This window comes from Pieris rapae, chromosome 8, assembly GCF_905147795.1.
Source record: "Pieris rapae chromosome 8, ilPieRapa1.1, whole genome shotgun sequence".
Taxonomy (NCBI): domain Eukaryota; kingdom Metazoa; phylum Arthropoda; class Insecta; order Lepidoptera; family Pieridae; genus Pieris; species Pieris rapae.
Window position 1 is genome coordinate 7521049 of NC_059516.1, and position 20039 is coordinate 7541087.

At 32.0% G+C, this 20039-nt stretch overlaps 1 protein-coding gene across 5 annotated transcripts in view; it reads right to left on the reverse strand.

Annotated features, from left to right (window-relative positions):
* The window catches only part of LOC110992175 (homeotic protein antennapedia), a 144567-nt gene that overhangs the window by 89938 nt on the left and 34590 nt on the right, over positions 1-20039 (reverse strand). For 2 of the 5 annotated variants that reach the window (XM_022257885.2, XM_045629217.1), the window contains exon 1: positions 14535-14804. The exons of the other annotated variants lie outside the window; for them this stretch is intronic. The gene's annotated coding sequence lies outside the window, so the exon portion shown is untranslated. Of the gene's footprint in view, positions 1-14534; positions 14805-20039 lie in introns of those variants that run through there. 5 annotated transcript variants of the gene reach the window in all.

Sequence of the window (20039 nt, forward strand, 5' to 3'; positions counted from 1 at the left end):
AGTTTAAAATTAAATTTAAAAGTAATAATTATTTTTTTTATGGCTGCGTTATAATGCGTCTTGACATCTCAACCCTGCACGACGTCGATTAATTTTGGTTGTATGTGAGCAATTATTATTTGTATAAATTTGAATTTAGACATGTAGAAAGAAAGAAAGGTACGAAAGAAAAAAAAATATAATAAACAAATTTGGTACATAACAGAGCGTTTCTATACGTATTTTTTGCGGCGAACCACCACTATGTAGCACTAGCTGCCCACTGAAGTATTTACGAACCAATTCGGCTTAGGGTCCTTAATGAAAACTGCGTACCATTTCTTGAAATGCCGGTAATTTCTGGCAATGTGAGTGTCCGTGGGCGACAATTAGAAAGTGCACTAGCTACACTAGCATTCCCTGTGTCGTGGGTAGCTGGTCCCATCCTCTTGACACTGTTTAGCATTAGTAAATAAACTCAAGCCAGCCAAAGGTGGCTGGGTCAATACCAAATGCATGCTAATGAAGAGTTTAGGCTTATCACAGCACCAACATATTTTTCCCTGTTTTCCCATACTATAAAATGTCAAGCGTCAGCTAACAGATTTCCGATATTTCTATAAAACGTCAAGACTGGCTTTAATGGAATATTGAAAATTATTTTTACATACTATTTATTTACTTATATTTTAAAACTAAACTGCACAGTAAGAATAATTTCTGTTTCAGCATAAGAAAAATGTTATTAAATATTGGATAGCGGCTTTTTCCTGACATCAAAGGCAGATACTAATACAGCTTACCTAAAAGAACAATGATAAATAAAACATGAAAAACTATGAAATAGGACTGTACCGCCACTGGATAATTATTTATTCGTTTAGTGGGCTAATTTTAACCCGTTCATAGATAATTCAAATAACTAGAAAAACAATTGATGACGAATGTTATGGTAGTCGAATTGATTGGAATTTAAATTCGAACACCTCCTAGTATGGCAGACAAGGGATCGTAAAAGTATTATGGTTCTATTCTAACTTCATACGTGATCTTGGATCAGTTGGTGAATTCTAATGTAGGTCTAGTCGTTGCGACACCGATGCTTCCCGGAAGTTTTACTTTAAAAGTTTTCCTTAACTGTTAATATTTTTATCGACAATAACACTTTTCAAGCTATACCTACTAGGATAGCTTAGTGTACCCCAAATATTTGTTTTAAACGGGAGAATGACGTCGCCCATGGACACTAATATTGCCAGAAAGCTCGCAATTGGTAAGATTTTTTCTTGAAGGACCCTAAGTCTAATTGAGTTGGATACTTGAATTAGCAGCTGGTTCCATATAGTGGTGGTACCCGCACCAGTTGTGAAACGATGGGATTCAAAGTGATACGGATGGTATTTTGTATTCTTCCTTCTCGTCGGACGATGAAACTCAAATGCAGGTATTAATCCGAACAACTCTTCTGAACTGATTACCCGGCCTTAATACAAAAATTTATCAACGAGAAATAATCTCGTTGGCAATATTGTACAGTTGATACTGTATAATAATATAAACGCCACATAAAATATATTCTAGCCAATGTTGTAACAATCTTAGATCAATTCATTTTCAATCATTTGTAATCAAACAAGATACGACAGTAAAAATCAAGCAAACAATTACTATGCATTTGAATTTTTACGATCGATTGCATTTTAAGTTAGGACATAAGTAAGTTAAAGTTATCTTATCAGATTTTTTTCCATTCCTCCTCAAACCTTTACTTGACTTTTGATGACTTCCTTTTTGTTGACATTACGAATATATTATTCATCGAATAAAAAGTAATAGAATTAATATCTTGGCAATGGTTACTTGATAAGCACCTCGTAAAACAGAATAAAAAATAATGAAAGACAATTTCTTGCTCTGTGTTCTAAGCTCTTGAGTTGTGATACCATATGTAAATTTAGATTATAGAGTACAGAAGTGTATATGTTAAAAACTGACAATTCTATTTAGATTTTATACTTAACCAATAGTAAACAAGTTAATACATCTAACAAATACTTCAAACCAAAACATAAACCAAGGCCGTACATCACGTTATATCCTGAAGGGCAAATGGTTCAGAAATGTTATGTGACATACTGACTTGTTGAGATGTTATTTATGTACACTAAAAATAATATATTGATGACTTTCTGTTCTGTTTTTGCATTTTTCAGTGTGGTATTGTACTGCGAAACGTCGTGTTAACTGTAAACTATATATAATCATGTACAACAATTATACTATTGTATTATGGTTTTTAGGTTTTGTGTTTTATTTATTTATTATATCTTGTATATTTTGTATCGTTCATGCGATGGATTAAATACTAATTGATGCTTAAAATACTTGTTATTATATCTACTTGTTTGGCGCTTTTAATTAAGTCCGTAACCCCAACATGTTTTGGTATATTTTTCTCTGATATTTTTTTCCGTTTTTTGTTATCTTTTAGGTACTAATAAAAACAAGATATGTTTATATATATCTGCTATTGATGAATTTTTTTTGTGGGACCCCTACATACTAGCCTGTCAGGCACGCAATTAGGCATATATGTGACCGAGTGGCTAAGAAGCAGGGGAACTATTGATGAATTAAAAAAAATATATAATTTAATTAAACTTAAAGGCGTTATTAATTAAAAGCTAAAGATTCTCACAAGTTTAGGCAAGATTTTTTTTTAATTAACAGGTATATGGAGATGAGGCTCAACGTGTGTTAAGTGATACGGACGCCCAAGGACACTTTCAATGCCAGGATGCTCCTAAGAGCGTTGTCGACGTTTAAAGTACTGGTACGCTCTTTTCTTCAAGGACGAAGGACGAATTGGTACGGAAAGATTTCAGCTGGCAAGATGTAGTAAATAATTTTGCATTTTAGATGCCCAAATCACGATTTTGACAGACTAAGTAGACCAAGACCAAACTAGGCTACATTTTATTCTGCTTAAACTTACGGTGTTATTAAATAAATATTTAAGAAACTATGAAGGAAAACTTAATACAGGAATGCACAAGAACATTATTACTATCGTTTCTAGATAATGTTTTAGAATATCCGTGTTCTCTAGTACCTTTTCTGAATAACAGATGAGAACGTTCTCTTTGAACTTCACGTTATAAAGGTCGAACAACAGTATTTATTAAAACCATTGTAAATATTTAGTTATAGCGGAAAATCACAATTTTGTCCACTACTATAAGGAGGCTGGATAACTCTTCGTCGTATTAGGAAAAAAAATATTCTAATTTACTGAGCAAACCAATTAGAATTTGTTTCATACGATTTTTATATTTTTTTTTTATATAGAACAGAGGGCAAACGGGCAGGAGGCTCACCTGATGTTAAGTGATACCGCCGCCCATGGACACTCTTAATGCCATGAAAGCCATTGCCCATGAATACCATCTAGCGAGTGCGTTGCCGGCTTTTTAAGAATTGGTACGCTCTTTTCTTGAAGCACCCTAAGTCGAATTGGTTCGGAAATACTAAATAGTGATATAATATTTTTACATATAAAAATAATATATCACTATATCTTATTTCTAAACTAACTGAATGAAGGTTTTGTGATACGAATAAACACTTAAGTTGTCAGAACACCGTAACCTCCTGTGTTTAAGAGCATTTTCAAGTTAACAAACTAACAATTAGTATTCCAATATTGCAATCACAATTCTTTCATAGATTAGAACGTCGAGGGCGGCATATGTACAAGTGATTTTTCACGGCTACAGAACCCGTGTACAAAGGGCACGCAGCGGTGTTGCAATCACGATCGGCAATCACGACCGTACCTCTGCTATTCATTTGCCCCGTCACCTTCAATTAATCCATTTAAAAATAGTTTTTACGCAATTAATCTTAAGGACGACTTCGCCCGCAATAACATCTTTGTTAACTTAGCTGTGCACGCGTATGAATTATTGCTTTAAAATCAACTCTATTATGATAGAAATAGAGGTGAGAAGTATTGCATTGATTAGTTGGTGTGCATTAAAATGTCTCTAGAGCGTGTCGCTACCCGTAAATGCATTAAGTTTGTTTTAGAGATAATAATCGTTGCGAATGCTTTGTTGTTTCAAAGATAGAGTTGTCGTCGGTGATTTATTTTTGGTCAACTCTTGTTGGACTTAATAGAGGTTAACGCATCGCGAATTATGCATAGGAATAATAGCTTTCGTATTGTTGTTTCTTATAAGCACAAAGTTTTGTTTAGTATAAAACTTATATACTTTATGTATTTTTCCAGCTGTAGTATTATACCTACTAAATCATCCGTGTAAAAACGAGCCTCTTGTGTGTGAAGTTTACTATTATTATGCACCCTTTGGCAATTTTTCCCTTATATCATATTTCTAGTAAAGCTAAGCTTTCATCAGTATTTAAGAGATTGGCGTCTTCATACAATTGATATGCAAAGAGATTCTATTACTTTTGTAATTACAATATTTCTCCATACTTATGAAGAGAAATAAAAACCAAATCTAAAAAGTTATATGTACTTATAGTTGCCTATATACAAAGTCTGTTATTAAATTAACATGATTACATTGTCAACATTATTTCTAAGAAAATACGAGTATATATAACGTCTCTCACATTTCCTAGTAACGTACCAAAACTAGTTATTTTAAATTCTTTATGTAAATACTGAAAACAGGTTTTGGTCAGCAACAGAACCTTAAAATGTAAGATTAAAATAAAAAGATTTAGATCTGGCTTGTCTTCGTTGTACTTTCTGGAACACTTATCAAAATAACGTAACATAACAACGATACATATTTAAATAAAATATTTTTATCCATATGGTGTTGACGAAGGAATGGAATGATTTAGTTTATTGTTTTTTGAATACTTATGAAGTTTATCATAATTATTCAAATCCCTTGACGTTATTAAAATATGATTGGTGCTTGGTTCTCAACAATGAATTTTTTCTTTAAACACAAGGGGATACCTGCCATGTGCCGTCGATGTTTTTAAATCTAAGACATACCATTCTCTTTGTGATGTTTTCCTTCACCTTACTTACATTATTGACAACATATCTATTTGGATAACCAAAGGAGAAATCGCGCGTGTTAATGTTAAGTTATTCTCACTCCATACATACGTTTTGTATAAATACTTTTAACCTGAATTTTCTTATAAAACTTGTAATCACTGCAGGCAATAAGAGAAAAATTTCAACATAATCTGGTTTATTAAAATAATTTCGGAGAAGTGCGTGCGGTGTGTTCGGATACTGCCTTCAAACACGCAATGCTTCTATTTTTTTCCTATTAACGCTTAAATTCTTGTTCTTTAATATGTTAAGGATAAGATCTAAATTCGTCTAACACCTTTTAATAAATTTAATCAAAATTTATACTTGTCCCTTAACTTGTACATAATTTTGGTTAGGAAAGATTTAAATTATGTGTGTTGACATGCTTTATCCAGTTATTTATTTTGTATTTATTTATTTGTATTCTTAAAGGAAGTTATTTAAAAATGTATATTATATTGCATTGGTATTGGCAGGTAAAAAAATTATAAACATTTCTAAAAGTTCTTAGGTTGAATTTTGTGATTGTTTACTAAAAATCTAATATTTAAAAGAAGAACATATATTTTTTAAACTAAACATTTTTGGAATTTCGTACAAGGATCAAAATTAAATATTCTATTATCTATAAAGTATCTATTGTACAGCTGTACCCTACATCTTGTCGAGAGGAGGGGTTTGACATAGACAAATGACATTCTGCCAGCGCCCCTGGTGGCGGCGGGATGAGTTATTGCCACCAATCGAGAACGCTGTACAGGCGGCCATTTTTAATTTTTAGGGGTACGTACGTTACCCCTACAAGTATTGTTATTATTCAACTTCAAGATAAAAGTAGCTTATTTTTTTTTCTAAAAAAGAATCAGGATAAAGAAACTTTGGTAGTTGAGTTTAAAATAGATTTCTAATATTGAGACTTTAGTTACCTGCCCTTGCCAGTAAATTATTTTAAAAATAGGTAATTTACTATTTTAATAATAAATACCTATATATTCAATATTTGTAGTGTTGCTCAGATATAATTAGGTTCACCTGTATGTATATTTAAAATGACATTATTCGTTTACAAAGTATATAAGAAGAAGTCGCTAGAAATCTAGTCTGGAAGAAATCGCTCTAAAGCGATAAGGCCGCCAGTTGCTTGTCATTAAATTATGTTTAATATTTTCCTTTTATGTAATGCAACGAAGTGTTAATAAATAAAATAAAAATAAATATATACAATTTTTTATATTCTATTTTTTATTTATTCAATATTAAAACCAAGTCTATTAAATAATAGTTTCTAATAAAATAAAAAAACTGTGTAATGATCTTAATTAAATCATCAATATTTGATATTTATAAGTTCCGCTTAACTACCTAGTTAAGTTAAACTTCAATGTAATATGTAAAAAGTAAAATAAATTAAAATAAGCGCCATCTAGCATGACAGAAATGAACGTATAAATAAGATGGTTATGCTTATTGAATAATTTTCGTGAAAGCCTGTCTCTAGAATCGAAAAACTCGGAGTATTACAGTCAATAACAATTTATCATGTCAAAATTCAATAATTCACAAATATTCAAAAGCGTGGCAGTAATAAGTGCAATTAAAAAACCTCACAGGAAGCGCATTGGAATATTATTAGAGTAAATGTTGTAGCGATTTGTTCCTAAATATGCAATTTCAAAGGAAATATATTTCAAGCAACATCTCCTCTTCAACGCAATATATAGGCAGCAGTATTTTTAGATAGAACATTTTCAATGAGGCTCTTGGTAAAACCCAATTCCCCACAACAACTAACATAGTGCCTATCAAACTGATGACCACGGCACATACCGGCATTGTACTAATCTCATACTACATGGAACGAGAACCATATCTATCTAAAGCCCGTAGGTTATTATATGTGATGAACATTATAATCTGTAAATGAACAAATACTTTTTATCTGATTATCTTATAGTAAAACAATCTGAATAAATAAGGAACTGACTAGTCAAACTTAGTAAAATCTACTCTGATATTCAAATTTGAACCCTTATTGGCCATACTTCCGTTAAAAACAATTAATTAGCTAGCAGAAGCCACAATTTGTCTCTATCTACAGTATCATAAATATTTCTTGTGGCTTAGTGTTTATCTACACGAGTTATTGTACATTATGTGGGAACAATTACGCGACCATTTATCACCGAAGTCCTGTGGCAACCCTTTTGAATTACACCCTTTAAACGCCCCCCGCTGAACCCACTTCACACTTGATTAGCTGCCTTTACAAATTTTAAGTAACTTTATAAGGTAGCGGAATTTCACAATATAGTGTAAATTTAATATAAACGAGCATGTGGTTTCAAAGTTAAAAATGAGGCTCATTAATATTATAGAAAGCTACTATTGCATTTAAAGACTTTAACAGCATACTTTATATATCTTGTAGGATAAATTACATTTAAATGAACATGTTTTATGTGTTGTTGCAATTATTTAATTTTTGTTTCTGTACTGTGATGTTACACAATGTCTTGTAGTGTAAATTACATTTTTATTAAGCACATTTATCTAGTCATGTTGACATTTTCTTTAAACAGTTCACTACTTTATTACAAATGTATTTATTATTTATTTATTTTATTGTTTTTTACTTTATATAAAATTAAAGGCCTTAAAACTTGACCATGATATTCTATTAATCTTGGAAAAGTTTTCTTTTTGAAATTATTTTGAAAAAAGAACACAGGAAACGGGGGAAACCATCGTTTGAAAATAAAAGTGTACCTTTATAATAACTCTATTTGATAGAAATAATACAGTTCTTAATATCTGTAGAGTACAGTTTTTAAAACCTTAAATTCATTTTTTCCTGTATATCATCTGTCAAATTGATTTGTAAGTATTTTACATATCTACCCAAAAATTTAACTAGTCATTTTGTTGAGCCGTCATTAATTAACAGAAACAGGTATACTATTTACAAGCAATTTTAAATATACACTGGTGTAATATCATTTAAAATTGTTGGTTTAGGCAAACCTAATCAACTAGAATGTAAGCATTAAATTACTAAGCATCTTGGCAAGCGCGCCATTCACGGTGTAGCCAACATAAATAATTTTGGCAGGAACAAATGAGCTCATTAATGATTAACTGCTCTAATTCTCTGCGAGAATTTTGTCGCTTCATTTTTAAACATTCACTATAAATCTAAACCATATTAATATTCAAATCATGATTTCCACGCCATCTAGTGAAAAATCTTGATGATTTTATCAACTACGTTTTATTATGCTGCTTAAAGAAGTGGAGTTCTATATTCGAATATGTATTAGTCGTAAGAATGCCAATTTTACCTACACGTCTATATTTAATGTCTATTCGCATAGAAACGGGTGTAATTAATGTGTACTTGATTAAAAACAAGTTTATAGATAAGACCTACAAGACTATAATAGAAAATTCTATTATATAAAAGGCAAATACATACCTAGTATGGTTTAAGTTTGATAAAGCGTATTAAAAAAGGTTAGGTTAGGTTTAGGTCATCCATATATATGTCATCAAAAAAGACAGTTTTCTTGTTACTTTGGGCACCGACGTACCGACGTATAGCCGTATTCAACCATATATTATATTTAAGTTATCTAAGCCATATAATACATAATATCATGGTCAGGTGTTTCATAAGGGTGTCCACTCCAAAGGGTCGTTCGCAGTCAGAGGTTTTAGTGATTTATAGCACCCTTATTGATATCCTTTAATCTCGCAGTCAAGTGAGAAGGGATACTTTTTCAATCGATTTTTATAAACGATCGTATTGCATTCGATTATTAATATTCTATTTATGTAGTATGATTTATAATCTGGAAACTATTTTGTCTACATGAAAAGTCAAATTTGAGATTTATGACCAATGACATTAACGCCTTTTATCTGTTGTTCCAAGCTTAAATTGTATTAGCTAGAAATGGATAAAATCGGTTCCTATTTAGCATCAGCACCGATATCACAATACCGGCTGCCAGCCGATTTAAATTTATTTCGGACGTCGGTAACTTCCAATTTAAACCTCTTAATCCTCTATGATGTATGTCGGTATTCGGCAGGATTAAAAGTTCCACGGAAAATAACCGGGAAAACCTTTTCCGGGGTCGAATTGACCCGGGCAAGAGCGGGATTAGGAGACCGGGATTGGATATACATAAATCTCATATAAGGCTTTAGGGAGGACGCAATTAAGCCTCTCTCGCATATGTCATTCTGTGACGAGCTCGGGTTCGGCGTTACTAATCGCACAATCCCGCGTGTATAAATACATAATTTCAATATTAAAATTCAGCGGCGGCTGCGAAGCGTTCACAATGGACGCTCACCGTGCATTGCGTCATAAATTATTCAATTTCATAGTAATAAAATACGCGTGACCGGGACTACGGCGTGAAAACTTTTCAGCAATTACGGGTTGAATATAACAAAAAGCTGTATCGATCGAACACGGCGCGGCTGGGTCTATGAGGCCCGTCCGACACTCGTAATTCATGCATCAGCTTGCGCGGAAGGGTTGGCCACGAGTGCAGCTCCGATGACTTATAGTTTGTATTAATACGCTCCAGCACACGAATCCGATCCGAGTGGGGTTAATTAATTTAGTCTGAAAAGTACCAGATTTAATGGCAGGCTTATCTCAGTAATTTAAGTGCACTTTATGCCATGCCCTCTGATGTTACATGAAATTAAGATAATTGTAACATCGTAATTGAGGGACCGGAGTATATTACCCACCTACTAATGATTTATTGCGACTTGATTAATTTGTCCATATTAAACTTCATTTTTAATCTCATACTTGATTACTTAGTAGAGAAGTTATGCGGTTGTAAACATTCCACGCAATTTAAAACGTTCATACTGTAACATGATAGAAAAATATGTGTATCGAGAGCCAAATTAATTCTTTAAGAAACACATTTAGTATTTTTAAATTACAAACGTCATATTTTATTAAAATTCCATTAAGAACCGAAAGGTTAGTAGGGCCAAACTAACACGGCAAAGGCACTTTTTCCGTAAAACAAATACACTTAAACAGTAATTACCTATTGTGAGTCCATCCCCACTTATGTAAAAGAGTAAAAACGATAGATAAATGTGGCTACTCTACATAACCAACCCATAAATGACTGATTTATTGCAGTTTAATTACAGCAATTAGTTACGCCTCCGGTGTTATAATTCCCATTGACATGTTTTGAAGCAGCTGAGAGCATAGAGAAAAAACGTCTGCCCATGTAACGTTGCATGCTGATTGATCATAATAAATATGGCGGAAAAAATGATCGATTAACACTCTATTCTAGTTGGATTACCGAGGTCTATTTATTCTTTAGATTATCTTAATAACAATAGTAATTTTTCAATTACAATTAAATATGTTTACATTATTCAATTAGGGCTTAGTATTTTCGGGGTTTCCGTTTTAACTATAATATCTATTAACAAAAAGCTCACTCTACAGTTCGACATCCGGATGTGGAGATAGCAGCCATTAAAATTAGGGTTGGGCAAAGCTCGAGACTAGGGCAGGGCCCGACGCGCCGCGGGACACAAAAATAAAAAGAAAGCGATACGAAGATATCTTTTACATCACAGAACGTTCATAAGACAATAAAACTGCATATCTTCATAAATGTAAATTAAGTCTAAATTAAAAAGCAATTTGGTTATTAATTAGATTCTTGGTGGGCGTGGTTTAAGTAACGCAAGGGGCGATAGCTGTCAGTTTGAAGAGCAGCTGCACTAGTGATAGGTTCAGGTAGAATCGCTTCTATATTATCTATGTATCTATATATGCAGCATCAGAGATTATGTTTATATACAATGAAATATTGAGTTTAACTAATGCGTAGCTTACCAGTTGCCATTTATCTATATATATTTATTAGATAATTATTGTCAGTAATAAAATTAAATCAAATCTATTTATGAATACCTACATACGTAGACCTATAGATATTATTATTATTATTATCACATTAGATTTTTCTATAGTGTTATACGAATAGTATTTTTTCATTTATGTTGTACATATGTAACATGTACAAAGAGTTACCTCAGCTTAACTCTCTTCAGCGTCTACTCCGTTAATTGACATTAATTAGCTCCTAAATTCTACCTAATTAAATACCCAGCGTACTGACAGTTTGATTTAGACATTGATTTCTAAATTAAACAGTTTCCCGAGGCCTCATTAGTAGATAAACTCGTCGGGAAACGCAAAATTTATATTAGATATAACCATATATCACATCCTGCCTACTCAAACGTGCGACTGATTTTAATCTTTTTAAACACCACCTAATTCTTGTGCGCCTACGCACCTCTAAATTTGAATTTCGAAGCAAGAGGAACATGCTGGTGTATAAAAAACTATTGGCTTACGTAATTAGCATACGAAACTCAGGTGTATTTGGTTTTTCCATTTGCGGTGACAAGGTGCGTTCTTTATGACAGTATTTGTGTTTTTCTATGCTTGCTCCGTCCACTATTTGGCAATATTTCCGTACACTTTATTGCTTGACAGGCTCATAAACTTGTCATAGAATCGGCGACCACGTAATCAGATGCTGTAATAGAGGTTAGAAGCCACAGTCGAGACGTATTATTCAAAGTTTTATCTCAATGTATTAGAATTTCATCAAACTATAGGTAGACAATGAATAACAGATATTTAATATCTTTATAGTGTAAAATTTGTATTCGAATAATAAAAACAACTAATAAATTGCATTGAATGAATATAAATGTCACCCGAGACATTATTACGGAGATGTCAACACTTTGGGAAATTATTCATTTTCTCATTCTTTCCATTACACGAAGTGAAATAGTTAAATTGTAATTTTATTGCTGTTATTGATATGAAACATTACTTGCAATAAAAATATTATTATTACTTGTTTTTATTTTAACTGCGGAAGTCATAATATGTTACGGGTATATTTTTTAGGTTTAAAACAAAACACAACATCGTTTTAAAAATGTAAAGGTCTTTAAAACGAAGGCGGAAAACTAAACGATTATGAATTCTGCGACCGCTCCCAAGTCTCAACAAGGGGCATTTATCAATTTTAAATAAACCGATTATGCAAAATACGTTTTGTGCATTCTGATAAATAGTATCGGCGAATTTAGATGAGAATTAGAATATTATCGCGACCAAACGGCCCCATTTTATTATACTTATTTAAAGACATGATTTTTATATGATTTAATTATTTAAATCACTAAAATGAATTTTATAATAATATAATTATTGAGGTTTAGGTTCTATAAATACGTTTTTGAAGTGTTGATTTATCCATCTTTGTGTGTTTTTTTTTAAACTTTAGTTGAAATTATAAATGTGTAATCGAATTTATTGTTACCTCATGAGAGAGAGGATAGTCTGTACTGGCTTCAGCTTATAAATATATCTGTCTTTGATGATATAATATTGTAATGGCAAGAATTTCTGAGAAAAGGATTTCCTATTTATAAAAGCATATATAAAAGTGCAAATAAAAACGAAAGAGTACGTTTTTTGTTATTGATACTTTCTAAAAAATATAATACTTAAACGTCTTGGGTGCTACAAAGGCCTGTTAAAACATTCTGTTGTTTTCATGTTGAACTATAGAATCTATAGATATCTTTAAAAAAATGAACAATAGAAAAATATCACAAGGCTTTATTGGAAGGCCAAATGAAAGAACTTTGTAAAAAAGTTGACACATTTTTAGAAACGTCAGGCACGCAATGCTCGGTCAGAGCGATCGTAAATTTTGTGTAGCGTCAGGATAAAAAACATTGTTGTTGAAAGTTTTAACTCTGATTCGGCATATTATTAAAAATATTAGTTTTCTTATTTCTTGCTTACTTAGGGGTAAATCAACTTAATGGATTTATTACGAAAAATACTGAATATTGCAAAAGACCGGAATATACTAAACTAGCATAGATGAATAAATGAAATTTAATATCTATACGAAACATGTTTTCGGTAGATTTAATTTTATATGCATTATAATACTTATTTAATAATATCAGTTATTTTACTTACAACACGAGAACACACTCAGCGGTATATTTATCTCTCTACCCAATCACTATGGCCGAAACTACTTAAAACCCAGTTATGTAAATATTGCGATAAATTCGTCTTCACATTTCTTTAAGTTTCATTCATTTAGATGCTTCTAGAAGAACCGGTGAGTTTAAATAACAACACAATTTTGTTCATACACCCATACTACGTTTTTATTCAAAAGTTACCACCAATATTCACTACGATACATTTTCAGATTGAATGAGAGATTTTCTTGATTCCTTTTACCAATCAGATGGCAGTTATTGCCTGCGGTCCCCCTCTGTATATTTTTTCTACGGATAAATGTGAAGTAAGCTTTTCCTTCATAGCACGATAAGAATTTCATTTCCTCGCGACAAAAAGCTTTCCCTATCTCAGGATGCTCGACAAAAATAAGCTTAAAGCTATCCTGGCCTGTTCTGAGATATTTAGCTAAACAAGGTATATGAGAATTCTCGGGTTAAAAACTTGAGAAAGTATTTTCAGTTGTCAAAAGTCAGACGTCATATGCAGTCGTTCTAGCAAAAATAGCTCATTTCTGCTCATAATAATTAAACTTACTATAAAACCGATGCTTGATATATAAATTAAAGTTTGATATAGCAGTCTTTTATTTATTCACGTTGATACTTTAACTTTCCAACCGGTATAATCAGGAATGGAGCAAATTAAAACATAAAAATAATTTTAGTTCGCAAAAAAACTTTTTCGAAGAATAACGCATGGGATGCGACTCGATATTATTATGAATTCTCAACGCTAGGTCAAGAGTTTTATCCCGAACGGTCCAAAAAAAGCAAAAATAATTCTCACTTTTAGTTAGCTAATTTGAATCCTGTTGTTATAACTTTAGAGTCCTTCTTTAAATATCCCTTCGGTAGAAAACCTTTGGCTGTGTCGTTTTTAGGTCCATATTCTGGATGACATCTTTTATCTCGATACATTCCAACTTGATCTTAAAGGGTTTGACTTGAGCCGAAATTTATAATTTATTTATACAACTATAATCGTTGTCCACATTATTTTATTGTCGTTTTAATCAATTGGACAAATAAAGTAGATTGAGAAACCTTACTTTTTATAAACGCATTTAATAATCTAAAATTTTTCATATATATTGTGATATATCTTTAAGTATTTAAATAACATCTCCATGTTTCGATTTCAATAAACCTAATACAGCCAAACCTTAAAACATATAATTATAATGCTAACTATATTAATTATATAAAACCAGTTTCAAACCACTTTATATATTTATAGATAGAGGTTACGTCAAATTAATAAGACCTCATATGTAATATATAATTAATACATTATAATCAAAAACCTATCTATTAGCAATAAATTACTTACAATAGACATAAATCCTTATAAGTCAATGCCACTTAATTTAGCGAAAACACAGCACACATATTATCTCACAGCACTGTGTCTATTATCTTATTGGATCATTAATTAAATTGTTATCAATATCACCATTAGACACGTATGATCTATACAAAACCTTATTTACAACTGGCACTGTTGTTCATAGTATGACAGTAGGTGTTTAAGATGGCATTCGCGTATATAATCCGAGATAACGCGATAGGATAATTCCCTAACACAACTCTACGACCCTAACGGACAAGATCGACTGTAGAAAAAAGTCACGAGGTAGGGGAAAATTTCGTAAGCCATTATACAAAAGTTTTGACACGGCGCGTTGCGCTTGGGCAGTCTATTTTAGTGGGGCGCGAGATAGCGCTAGCACCGCCGCTAAACTGTGATAGGCAAGAGCGAGATAGCGATATGTGTGTCGTATTAGATTTAAGTTTGGGGAGCGAGAAACCGCGGGATGCCGAGTAGGTGGTGATAAAGTTCTATAGCCCGAATGCGATGAGTAATTATAAAAAAATAAGATTTGTTACCTGTCCGAGGCGGGATAATACAATTTTCTTTTGGAATAGAATTAGGTTGTGGTAAGGTGGATCGTAAATCATCCCACCTGACAAATGAAAAGGTCAGAAATTTAGTTAGAAACGAAATGGCCGTAGTTTGAACAATTTACATAAGACCCTTTTAACTAAATTGCAATTAATACATAATATAAGCTAAAAAGAAATAATTTCTAGTTAAGTTAACACAATAAGAAACCACTGTCAATGGCTTAATATGCGGATAAGCAAAACTCTCTTAAGTTGAATTGCATTACAATAAGAAGTAAACATTCAAAGCGAGCAATTTTAAAATTACGAGCTGCCCGAAGCCTCAATTACAACGTGGAGTCTGAGCACCTTGAGAGCGCCAATCGGCAATCGAAAATTACACAACGAATAGTCTAAGAAATTGTCGAGCATTCAGAATCAGCCAGACCAACAAACCGGGACCCTTACAACGCAAATTACCGATACTCGATTCGAGTCCAACAATCGAGAGGTCGTGCGATCTCTAATGAAGATGTTAACTTAAATCGTGGCAGCCTTTTCATGGTGTTTATATTGAATTTTATGAGAATATAATTTTATTACGCTCAGCACCGTAGGCGTTACAACGCCATTTATGTTCTGTTATTGCTCGATGGCTGAATCGATTTTTATTCCGCAACGACGGGCATGTAAATAACGAGCAAAACAACTAAACAAACGATCGCACGGTAAATAAAAGACGCGAGCGATGTGTTATTGTACAAAACAAAAGACTGTTCGAATGATATAAATTTCGCGAGTGTATAAAAATACTGTCACGATAATCAACGCGGTTGATTTAATTCGAGCGACTTAAACACGGGAATCTGGCAGCTCCATCGATAAGGGTGCTAAATGACAAACTGCGCCAGAGAAAAATGCTTTAAACAGAGTCATTTTTACCGTTTATCTCGCAATCTTTGAGGAGATTGTGCTGTTAAACACCAGTTCTTAATGTGATTTAGTTATGCGCGTTTAAATTCATTTACAGATACATCTGAGGGGATTTTACCACTGTTTTAGATGTGATTTATATGTATTTTTAATAAGAAAAAGAACAAATGCGTAGAACGAAATTGGCGTTCATTAAGGTTACGTACTTTTAGGTTCTGTGTTTATCAACAGACAGCAAACAACTGCCGGCCTGTGGAAGATGATTTATGAAGATAAGTAACTAAAACAGCTCATATTTCCGACGAATATTTTCAATAACACTTCATGTAAAGACAAAATTACACTTAACAACCCCATTCATAATTTCTATTAATGGCCACTTAACATTAACAGCTACAAACTGGAAGTGAATCCCACCCAATATTTCAAATACCAATAAGCCCAAGAACGTCTAATCTTAACTGCCTTTTTTAAAACTAATAAAAGAGATTTAAAATAGCTACCGACTCGAGTGCTTTCGTAAACAAGGACGTTGGCTAATGATAGGCATCCATCCAGCTAGTGTAAATATATCAGTATACATCTGTTTTACAGCCTCGTTGAATGGTTTGGATGTTATTATTTGTATTTATTAACCCTTTGGATGACGTTAATGCTCTTTAGACACTTTATTATTATTTATTGTATTGTTTTATTATCTTTACACGGGATTCAATTAGCTATCGATCTGTTTATAATGATTGTCACTAAAAATTATATGATAAATTATTTTTGGATATTAGAATCTTTGTATGAATAAGCTTTATTTTACCATCGCTTTGAAAATAATAAATGGGTAAAAATGATCCAATTTTCTTGGCAAAGTACGAACTCAGGCTATTTATTTATACTGCTTGAAACACGACAATATGTGACATTACAAATAAAAATTACAATATTAAATGAAGACAGGTAAAACACATAAAAATAAGGAACATATATACACCATACACAATATATAAGGCCAAATAGCAATAAAACGCAATATCAAAACTAAATCTAAAAACCTAAAGTAAAAAAATAATAAACAAGATTGTAGTAATGCTGTTAGCGTTTCAGTTTAGTTAATGCCTAGGCATCCATATTTGTATTTCAGACGAATTAAATAAACATATAACATTTAGTATAAGAATATAATATTATTGTATAAACGCATTTCTTTCCTTGTTGAATGTTATACGTCCCGAACAAGACATTATTACATTAGTCAAAGGGCTATTGTCATAGGCTTTGAGATAACTTTCTCAGCAAATACAGCCTGCGGTGTTGCAATGGCTTTATAATTCTACACTGATTACACAGGGGTGCCGCCGGCTGCAATTTCGTCTTGAACTGATCGTGCTGAACATAAATCAGTTATCGATGAAGACATTATACCATGTATCGTTTTATTTTTAATAATCAAAATGATCATGCCAAATGTTATTTAACGTATGAATGCAATCAATTTTATTTAAAAATGGAATTGGATTGTAATGTAAATTATACATTGAAATAATAAATCAGTGGTGCTAACACCTTTTTAGGTGTGGGCCTCAGATTTCTGTATCTGTTTCATAATAATTTGTCAGTCTCCTATGCCTGACACACGCTTTTGACTTTTTGGGTCTAAACCGGTTTTTTCACGATGTTATTCTTCACCATTCCATTTCCATTGGTGAACAGCCGGTACGAATTTAAGACCTCATGAATGACTGTCACATGCTGAAGCCAACACTGTTCATTAAAAAGTTTTCATCAATAAGTCGTATAATTAAAATCGATTAAGTGAAACAACAGTTAAATCCCAGACATTTTCATTATTATTTGCGTCCTTTAAAATTACTTAAGTTACAGCAGCATAACACTTTTTCTAATGTAATAAGGCTGTTAAAGATTTAATAAGCGGCCGTCACCGCGTCAACTTTTGCACTTCGCTGAATCGGAGAATCCACTTCTTTCTCATGGACCGGTTTCTCCTAATTCCAATGTTAATAACAGCGACATAACAAATGAGATTAATTGCATTTTAAAATTCGAAAATACCGTATCATCGTAATTAGGATCGTATTCTATTAAATCGCTTTCTTTTTTTAACTTTAAAATATTTTATTGCGATATGCTTTGATGTGTTCTTGTATCGAGATATCTATTCAAGTGCGTGGCATGTGATTTTGTATATGGGAATACATCTGTCTGTAGATAGAACGCTCTCATTCATATGTGAGGACAAGCCGGGAGTTTTAAACTAAACAGGACGGTTGTGACTTGCTTCTAGATTACGGTGTGTTTGGAATACATTTATCGAATATAACTGTTATCTGGTAAGGCCCTTTTTGTCGGAAGTATACGTTTATTATATTATGCATTCAACATTTATTTCTTGGAATTGGAAGGAAGAATTTTTATTAGGCGATCCGGAAATGGATTTAATAAATTATTAAGTTAATAAATACAGGTTACACAAAAATTTGTAAGAAGCGATAAATATGTAGGTTTTTAGTATAAACATGTATTTTCAAGGTGTTCATGAAATTTTATCGAATAGGTATAATAATTTTGTAGCATAGCTCCACTATTGCTTGGTATACTCGTTTTATATACGTATTATTAAAGATTTTTGTAATAAATATCATCATATCATATAAAAATATACTATGAAATATATTATCATACAATGTCTAAATAGATACATGATATAAATAGGTATATACAAATGAGTACCTAAATTATATCTTCTATTTCTATTTCCTTAATAAATTCCAACTATTATTTAAAAATTAACTATAAAACTCGATGTTTTTATATTCCTACTATAATTTTGCGTAAAATAGAAACATCTTTAATATTAAACGTTTTAATAAGAATTCCCCACATTGGGTATTCGTAAGCGCGCGTTGTCAACGTTAAGACAGTGAATAACAATCGTTGATCGTTGGCACCAAGTCACTCTTGGCTCAATGTTACCATTGAAAGTCGATTTGATTGAAATAATTAAAATTCATATAAAAAACAAAAGCGTGTTACTGTGGTAAGTAAGAATAAGGCGGGTGTGTATTTAGTATTTTAAAATGTTTAAAAAGGAGAGCGAGGAACGTAGTATTGTACCTTAGTACTTTATTCCCAACATATAGTAGATTATGAGAGAAAAATTAATAATATGTATGGACATATAGTCTTATATATATTTAAGGTTTGATACTAAGATTTCAGTGCAACCCAAAACTAACCGATAAAATCATGTGAATTAATGCGTTATAAATTTCTCAACATAAATCCAGTAGTAAGGGCAGTTGTATTAATCTTGGCAGTTACCGAAGCAATGATGTTGACAATGAGTGGGTTGATACACTGGCCCTTTGAAAAGCATGTCCGGTAAACACGACATGGGAAAACGTGAAAAGATATATAAAAATCCTTTGAAATTTTGCTTTTATACTATAGTAGCCAATAACATATAGAAACCTTTGGCAAGAGTTTGAGTACGTTACTAAGCCTAGATGCACACAGACACATCTTCGTAGCATTGTCTTTTTATTATGAGTTGCGCTAGCCCCGGCTTCGCGTGGCTTTTATATCTAAAATAATTTGAAAATAAATACAGCCTATGTTCAGAAAACAATAGCTTTCCAATGGTAGTTTTCTACAAACATACAAACATATAAGTCTTTTCATTTATTTTTACTTTTTCTATCTATACCTATCCTACCTATATATATATATATATATGAGAAACTAAAAAACTTTTTTTACTTTAATGGAAATCAATCTCTTTTTATTAAAATTAAAAATGGCTGGTATAGTTTTTTTTACCTTAGGAAATACAAAAGACAAAGTGTGTGTAAAGTATTAGTAATTTATATGTGGCGTTTTATTAAAATCTTTATTGGCGTAATAGTTAAATACATAATAAATATTTCCTAAGTTCGTACGCACACACAATTAATCAGTGAATTTAGTTCCACTTGGATAATAGTTGAATAGTAAAATAGAAAACTAC